This window comes from Streptopelia decaocto (assembly GCF_964273445.1).
Source record: "Streptopelia decaocto genome assembly, chromosome: 19".
In the NCBI taxonomy this organism is placed as follows: domain Eukaryota; kingdom Metazoa; phylum Chordata; class Aves; order Columbiformes; family Columbidae; genus Streptopelia; species Streptopelia decaocto.
The window spans coordinates 2,180,505-2,189,668 of NC_138674.1; positions in this window are offsets into that span (position 1 = coordinate 2,180,505).

Consider the following 9,164-nt stretch of genomic DNA (forward strand, 5'->3'; position numbering starts at 1 on the left):
AGTGTATTTTTTAAAATGGCTAAATTATTTTCACTGTGAAAATAATCCATTCGTAATTATTCTGGAACATTTGTCTGCACAAGAGTAGAAACACGATGTATGTATAACTGCATTAAAATTGTATTTTACAGCTCATTACCTATGAGCTATATTAGAGTGATGGGGCTGCAAATGTCAATACACATATATAAATTACAAAAGTTAATGTGGCTTATAATTAAAATCTGAACATTCTCTCAAGCTGGCATTTTGGCAATGGGGACCTCACGTAAACCCAGACCACAAAGCAATAGTGAGGCTGTGTTTTAGCAAGGACCCCAAAATAATTGGCTCATCATTTCCGTGCTTTGGAGAACTTTGGTCTGTGGAAGTTCGCGGCAGGGCCTGAGGCCTTCGCCGGGTGTTCCAGGCATCGCCCACTGAACAAAGTTGCCGTTTCTCTCATTGTTTCCTTTGGAAGAGCAGCTGTTATCCGTTGCAGAAACTATTTCAAAACAAATACGCTCAGGTTTTTCAGCTTGGTTTCTCCCACATCCTAGAGGGCACGCTCACGCCCCTGCCTTCCCTCATGCACCGCTCCTTAATGAAACAAGCAGGCCTGACTCTTGCTTCCTCCATGTAAACAGCAAAGAAGGGCAGCAGATCTCTAGAGAAAATGGTAAAACAGCGTCAGTGGAAATAGCCCGACCTAGGCAAGATGTGCTTTCTGGTGTGGGGGAAGCGGAAGGCACGGAGACCATTGCTGATAATCCCTGGAATGCCACTTTCCAGCCCCCTCTAGTAGGTGGTTATGGTGTGGGACAGCAACATGCCACTGAGAATGTTGTGCTCTCTCCAGAACAACATATTTGCAGTATTTGCATGAATAGTCAGTTATCTGAAAGGTCAAGGCGAAGGCAGGCTCCTGACGGCCCTGCGTCTGCCAAATAATGGCGACTTGTTCTGGAGCAGGGGGAGGCAACGAAGACGAAGGGACGTGGAGAGCGCAGCCATGTCGGCGTCAGAGCACGGTCACAGAACAGTCACCAGGGGAAGGTGGAGGGAGATCAGTCAAACAGCATCTTTGAGATTGTTGTCGATACCCCGTTGTTTGACACCGCTGTTCCAAACCGTAGTGAAGCCAATGACAAGTCGTCTTTCATAAAGACCTTCTGATTATCTCAACAAAAAGTTCTCTCGTAGCATCCTATATCAGAGCCAGGTGAATCGTCATGGAAAATTCCTCTACACAAACACACTGCGAGGGGATCCTGAAAGCCAGTGTTTCCCACTTCATCCTGGCAACCCGGGCTCGGAACGCGATGCCTGCAGGAGCTGAATCAGTGTGTGTTTGTCACTCATTATCCTCTCTGCTCTCTGCTTCCTGGGGCAACAACTCGTATCTTAAAAGCAAAGGGCTGCATCAAGATTTAATTAGAAAACTAACTCAGTGCCAACTGTTATTTTTTTTCCCCCAGAGATAAAATGCAGCCAGAGATGCCTGAGATGTTGTCTCAGTTGCAGTGAGTTGATCCTTTACCTCGTTAGGTTACAGTAGATTGTTGTATGAAGTGCTTTTTGGCCAGAGAAAAGGGGACAGACCCACCTGTCTTCAGCTTGTTCTTCTGGGAAGCACACCCACGAGGAACAGCAGACCCAAACACGAGTGATACGACGTTCAGAGGCAGATTATGCAGATTAAATAGAGACAGCAATGCAAATTTATGTATTCTAATTTGAAAAGCCTATTTTCAGTGTTGAAATAAGTAATTTTCCCAGTACTTAATGTGAATTCATTCAGTGCAGCTGTTTGGTGACTGCAACAGCCATTATCAACTGTCAATGTAGTTGTGAAGTCTGCAGCCTGTAAATATTTTCAGGAGCTGTCCTTTCTCATGGTTAGCTTTTCTCTTTCTCCCTTCCTTTTTTCTCCAATCAAGCATGCGGTGGTCTTGTTCTGCCATTTTATTGTCACATTGTGATCAATGTAAAGAACCCTGTATTGCTGCAGAGTCAGGTACAAAGAGGCTTGAGCGCCTTGCTTAAAATGCTTTTCTCTCCTTTTTGTGTTTAAAAATATACATTCCTGTGTAATGTCGGTGTTATGTTTACTGACAGAGATGCTGCTTTCACCAGTGGTTCAGAGTTACTGATGAGATGGCAGCAAGGTACAAACTTGCTGGAGAAACCCGACTGGTGGCAATTAGAGCAAATGATATTAAGAGGTTATACAGTAGAGCAAAAGTGGAAATCTGTTTTCTTACGTGATTTTAAGGAAAGAGGAAAGCAATTGCAGGATCTTCCTGGATTCTGAACGAGCTCTTGTGTGATCTAACTTACACCACAACTGCAAGAGAAGGGATGAGGGACTGAAGAGCCAAGTGACATCTCCGCTCAACTGACACTGCTAAAACACTGTTAAAGACACCCAAACCGGCTTATTTTGCTGCGGTTTCCACTGTATCCAAGGAATGACAAGAGCATCCACATTTGGATCAGTTACTTCCATTTGGAATAGCTGCAGTTTGAGCATAAATGCTGCTTCAAGGCTGCAGTTCAGCATGGGGAGCTCTGCAACAGAATGGACTTGATAACCCCGCTCCCTATTTGTATAAGGTCAAATGACTGGTAAACCTGTGGAGAAGGATTTCTTAGAAGTGACCTTGGTTTAACGCAGCTGTCAGCTTGCAGCACCGTCATTTCTCAAGAGCGCCCCTGGTACCCACAGCCTCTCCACTTCTTTTGCAACACGGGCTACACGCTGCTTGCTGAATTCTCTTCTGTCTACCAAGTTTTAATTCTTTACACAAGCTTGACAACCAACTGCTTCCCTAAAGATGAAGTGCCTTCATTTCTTGTTAAAGCCTTATTTATAAATGTAAGGACTGAAAACAATTACGGCTGAGAAAAACGAAAGCTACTTCATATGAAATAAGATCAAGTAGATGGACTGCAATGAAAAAGACAAACTTATTGGAAGAATTCCGTAGTCACTATTACAATAATCTGAAATTCACCTCTTTAGATTACAAGGAAAGAAAACCAAGATCCTTACATTTAAAAAGCAAATCAGACCAGACTTGGTTTTACCTTTAGTCAAATGCCACAGCATGACACCAGAGATTTCACTGCTGCTCATTTGGTCTCAGGAGTGAAGGTTAAATTCTGCCTGGAGGAAAACAGATTGTTCTCTAGAGGGCTGAAGAAGGTGTGGACCATAATCTGTTTCCATCACCGACCACGGGACTCATCCTCTCGTCACCGCTGTTATTACAGTTCTGGTTTGGTGGTGGTTTTTGTTTGGGGGGGGTGGGGAGACGACACACGTCTGAAATCCTCCCGGTTACGCAATCGCTCCGACCGCCGAGTCGATGCCAACAGCCTGGAACGCCAGAAAGGCCATTGTAACGCCTGGACCTGAAACCGGGTCATACCTCACTGGGCCTTGCCTTGATTATTTTCACTTCGACTGCAACACAGACAGGAAATGTTGACATCGACAGCGAAGAGCCAGCTTACGTAACAGTCATGCTCTCCCTACATGCTTCCTTTCATCCCTTACATGACACTGATGCTTCATTATCTAATCCCTTATTTAAACGCATGATTAAAGAGAAACCCTGCAGAAGCCACACCCTGGCCAGCTTTTCGTTGGTAAGCAACGTCTTTCATTAAAGCAATTACAACCACTGCCAGGGAACTTAATTGTAAGTCTGGGAATCACTGTGTGTTGTATTTTCACTTTTCTTTGCTCTAGAGAAGCCAGCCTCTCTATGCCTACAGTAAGATATTCCGACATGGTACCTCTAGCATTATATGGCAGTCATTAGACCTGATACGTGATCATGAACTGCAGCGCTTGGTCTCCCTGACCATTGAAGACTGTACATTGACACTGCAGCAGCATTTTGGTACCTGTTGTCCAAGTGATGGGGACACTACAAACTGACTTTAATTAAAATCAGCGGGGTGGGGTACAAGGTTCTTCCATTGTGCTTGGGCCAAACCGTCCTGGAGGACAAATATTTCAAAAGAAAACAAAAAAATGTCTAAATCACTTAAATGGATTACTGTTTTAAATGCACATGGCTTTTCCTTTGAAGCGTTGCTTTTGGCACACATGGCTTTTCAACAGAATATTGCTAGCCAGCATTAAGGCACAAAATCCACCGTACTTTGCAAACTGGTGCTTCACTTAATGCTCAAATTGAGTTACTGTGCGATGGCTCCGTCTGCCAGGAAAAGGCAAGTCTGTGCTGAGCACGCTGACTCACAGATCGGCTCTTTTGTATCACTTCTATTCCATAATCCACCATCCGCGCTGGCCCCTCTTCAGGCGTTTAGCAAGATCTTGCCCGTAAGAGTGCGATCCAAAGCGTGATCACTGGAGATGTGACTCACCCCGTTGTAAAGCTGTGCAATAACGTTCAACCCAGGTAATACCTTTAGCCTCTGATTAACACAGCGCAGATGCTCTCGGCATTTCTATGAAAAGCTCATTTGCTGTTGCTACTGCTCATGTGCATCCTCTGGGGATTTTGCTCTGTTTTCCTTTTCCCTCTGGAATCATTTCATCTGGTTAGATTCCAATTCTGCTGCACAGAATCCAACTCTGAGAAGAAGTGAAGCTGTGGCAGGAAGGATGGAACGTGCACAACAATTCCCTTGTGAGATCTGTTGTCCAATAAATAACAAGACAAGGTTCTAATTAAAACAGAACTTGTCTGATTTAGGAGTTAAACTGTGTACTAATTCCAATATTCAGTTTGATATGTTGCAGTAACACTCGAGCTCTATTCAGATCCATTTTGTATTGACTCGATGCACAGTAAAAAAATGGGGGGGAAAGTGTTGATGTCACCAACTACAAATTATTGCTGTGGTTCCAGGTTATTCACACAGACTGCAACTCAAATTTCCAAAGACTGCGAGTCTTTAGACACCATGTGATGACATTTTAAGTGGGGGGAGTGCAATGAACATAGGAAAGAGCTGCCGAATAGGTAAATAACAGAAGAGTGTGTGCAATTCACTAGACAATATCAAGTATGTCAAATTATAACTGTAAGATCCAAGTTTTTATTCCGTCTTCTCACACAAAGATACAAATACTTTTTGGAAAGCCATGAAAAACAATTTCCTATTCTGGCAGTAAAAAACTGAGCAGACATATTTTGTACAAATTTTTCAATAGCTTTTACGTCAGCTGACAATGATTATAAGAAATTTTAGCCATAAATATTGTTTAGTAAACAGTAAAACTAGAGGCTTGGGTTAAAAATATTCTGAATCGGAAGAGCTGTATGTAACCAGCTGAGATGAATGGAAGGTGACCAGAATGTAGAAAGTGTATGAAAAGTCCCTTGTCCTCCTCCTAAGAACAGAAATCAGAGTAGACAAGGAGAGCAAAAAGATTTTAGTATCACAGAAAGAAATTGAGGATGTAACATAGGGAAGGCTGGGAAAGGGCCACTCTAAACTGGGCCTGTTTACTGGCTGGCGGTGGCAGCCCAGTCCTCCCACTGCAGGAAGACCAGAGCTCCTCAGGTTCCTTTCCAAGCGCCTCCCAAAGCAGATCCCTGAAGCCAAACACAACAAAGTTCGCAAGGGCTATTGTTAGTCTGAAGCAAACAACTTTTCAGATGTCTGACCGAAGCGAGTTATTAGATGCTAAATGCAGAACAGTTCAGCACTAACACCACTTCCAACAGCCTCCCAACCTGTATCTCTTGCAGAGGTATTTGCCAACTACAATGTTAGAGTTACTACATACAACTGTGGAACAGTGGCGATAAAGTTTCTGAAAAAGGTCAAGGCTTTCTGCTGTGTCCTGAGTTGAAGCAGTTTCTCTGGTCACAATTTCCAGCAGGAGGAAGAGAGTGGCCCAAGGACAATTACAGTTGTACATCCCAGGAGGGAGCTGGGGCTCTGGAGATGGAGGAGACTGAGGGGTGACCTCATTCATGTTTACAGATATCTAAAGGGTGAATGATAGGAGGATGGAGCCAGGCTCTTCTCAGTGACAACCAATGACAGGACAAGGGGTAATGGGTTCGAACTGGAACACAAGAGGTTCCACTTAAATTTGAGAAGAAACTTCTTCTCAGTGAGGGTGGCAGAGCCTGGCCCAGGCTGCCCAGGAGGTTGTGGAGTCTCCTTCTCTGCAGACATTCCAACCCGCCTGGACACCTTCCTGTGTAACCTCATCTGGGTGTTCCTGCTCCATGGGGGGATTGCACTGGATGAGCTTTCCAGGGCCCTTCCGACCCCTGACATTCTGGGATTCTGTGAAAATTTGACATACAGACTGTCTAATCTACAACGAATTTGGAACAAATTGAAACAAATAATATTTATCCCGTCTTCCCTAAGCACAGGTCATCTCCAACTTTATCCAACTGTTTAGATATTGTCTAATGCATGTGAACAGATGAGTCATCCAGCGATTAATAACTCCCAATACAGCTGTCACCCACAGCAAGGCTTAAACACTGACTTGAACATCAAAGCTACACAAGGGCAAACGCGCGTAATCAAATTAATAAACGAGATTCTGCAAACTGGAACTATTCCGAGGTTCTTCAGCACTAGGCTGAAAAACGATGTTTATTGTGAGAGTTTATTCCCTGTGTTCATAACAAGCTGTCACTCTCCGGACAGAGCACACGCTCCCATTGATCTCACACCAAATTCTGGTGTCTGTTAACTGCTCCTCACAGGATCTTACGTTCAGGCATCAAAGATGATTTAATATTGTCACTTAGCATCGCCCTGTATTTACTTAAAACCTGCTGCCTCTTTTAACAGTGCTGACGCATTTAGGAAACAACTGTATTAAAAGTCAAACAGGCTGTCTTGCAGTTTGCATGTTTCCACTTTGTTTTAGCGAATTTTCTCCATCCTATCCTTATTTATTTTTTCTTTTCATGCACTACTTTTTCTTTGCACTCAGGATCTAGCTTATTAATACTGTTTTAAATGTCCCTCAACAGCAGCAGCTCTCATTCTATTTTTGCCCATTTTTCACAATACTTACCTACATCGCACCTAATCCCATAAACCTCCCCTTTCTATTTTGCTGTTTGTTTCTCAAGCTCTCACCCTGATTAATAAGGCACATACCTTATTAATCATACTGATTAATCATACATTGAACACGCACACAGAAGATGCCGTAGCTCGCTCACCAGGCAGGTGACCACGCACAGCAGGGCCCGGTCAGTCAATCTGGGACTGCAGAACACGTGTAATTTTTTACCTAAAGGATCTTCCCTGTCAACACCCTAAACTGAAACAGCCGCTGGAGGCAGGAGCAACCAGTTCAGCTGCCTTTGGTATAGTAGATGGAGGAATAAATGCATTTTACCCACTGAAGCTGCTGCTAACACAGTTCAGTCGTTGCCCAACAGAGCATCTGCCATCCAGGTACCTCCTGTCTGTCTCTCAGATGTGTCTGCTAAATGCTGTATTTTGCAACTTGAGCATCAGTTACAGTTGGTGACAAAATCGCCGCTCCGGAGTTTTCAGAGCAACCCATGGAAACAGCAGATTTCCTCGGTCATTTGCCCTGTTTATAGGAGCACTGTGCAATCCCCTCCACTGGGAAACTGCTAAATATATTGTACCTCTTTGCGAGGCTGAGCGTTTTCCGATATCTTGTAGATGTAAGGAAGTTACTCTATAGGAAATGAATCATTTATGCTGGACTGAAAATGAGCAAAAATGCATAAACTTACAGCATTTATGTTTGACAGTTCCCTACTGGAGTCTTCACGTAAATACCACATCTCAAGCAATCATTGTAAAGCCCTAAAATACCCTTTCAAAGAAAACGTGCATTTTTGAAAAGGCTTTTTTGTGAAGCTTTTGTTTGCTTGTTTGAATAAAGTGGCTCTGAGGATTGGGAAAAAAAAAGGTTCCTGGGCTGACTCCAGTTGCTTTCCTGGCTGTTTTCCAATGATGTTCAAATCAGGAGTTGTTCAAACTAGCAAACAGTAGTTCTGTGGTTTACTCACGCGAAAAAGCGGGGAGCTCTGGTATTTTTTTAGCACATATTACTACCAGGGTCCAAGAGTACCCTCTCCTGTCATGTGCATAAACATCGCCTTGACCAATAGGGGCAAATTTAGATACTTCCCAGAATGATTCGTTGCATTCTCACGACAGTTGCGATCCCAGACTGGATTAGATCCAGTGGGAAAAATGTTTAGACAAAGTCCTGCACCAAACAACGCTCCTGAGAGATGAGCCTGTGGTTTGCCTACAACAGCAAGTAAGGTTCCAGCAAGACGTTTAATCATGTGTGTTAGAATGACCTGTTACAGAGTGATAGTCCAGAGAGATTTCAGGCCAAAAAACCTGAGCATCCAGCAAATGTGCTTGTTATCAACATCGACCTCTTGGTTCAGCTCTGTGTAATTCAAATATCGTGACAGTGCAGAAATGGAAACCAGAAGAATAAAGGAGGTGCATGGGGAGACCGGGGAAGGAAGCTGCCCCTTTACCCTCTCTCCAAACACGTTCCCTCCTCACCTGCTGGATTTTAGGCTTCAGGAGTCCTTAGGAACTATTTAGCTAAAAAGACTGTGCTCCTCATTGGGTGATCAAACACAGAGGTAAATGCGGGGAGACCGGGAGCTGCAAAGTGCAAACGCAGCATGAAAGTGGAAGCAGGAAAATGGTTTTAGCACCTTTAGGATGCCGCACCAGCCAGAGTGTAACCAGCAGGGCGGGAGGAGCAACTGCTCCCCTGTGTCCAACAGCTTCCATGGCAAAGAAAAGAGGTGAAGAGGGAGACCACTGCGATGGAAACCACCAGAGGGAGGCACTGGGAGGACACCGCCACTGTTTCTAGGCAAAAATGGAACTGGGTGAGCAGCTGGTTTTGGATTCCAGGTGTAACCAGCCTCACACCAAAGTACTTTTGCCTCCTCAAACATTTCTACCTGCACTCACATTTTACTTACAGATTTTGCAACGGATTTGCTTCCCATTCACTGCACAGTTACGCTGGAAGAGCTGAAGAGCAACCACAGCTCCTTTTGCGCAGTCAGGTGTGACGCAGTGTATAATGGTTGGGGCAGAGTTTATATCCATCACAAATGATAATTCTGTAGTAATACTAACAGCTCCTTTAGCGTCTCAGGTATTTTAGAGACTGAGCTCTGACAGCAGCTCAGGCCAGA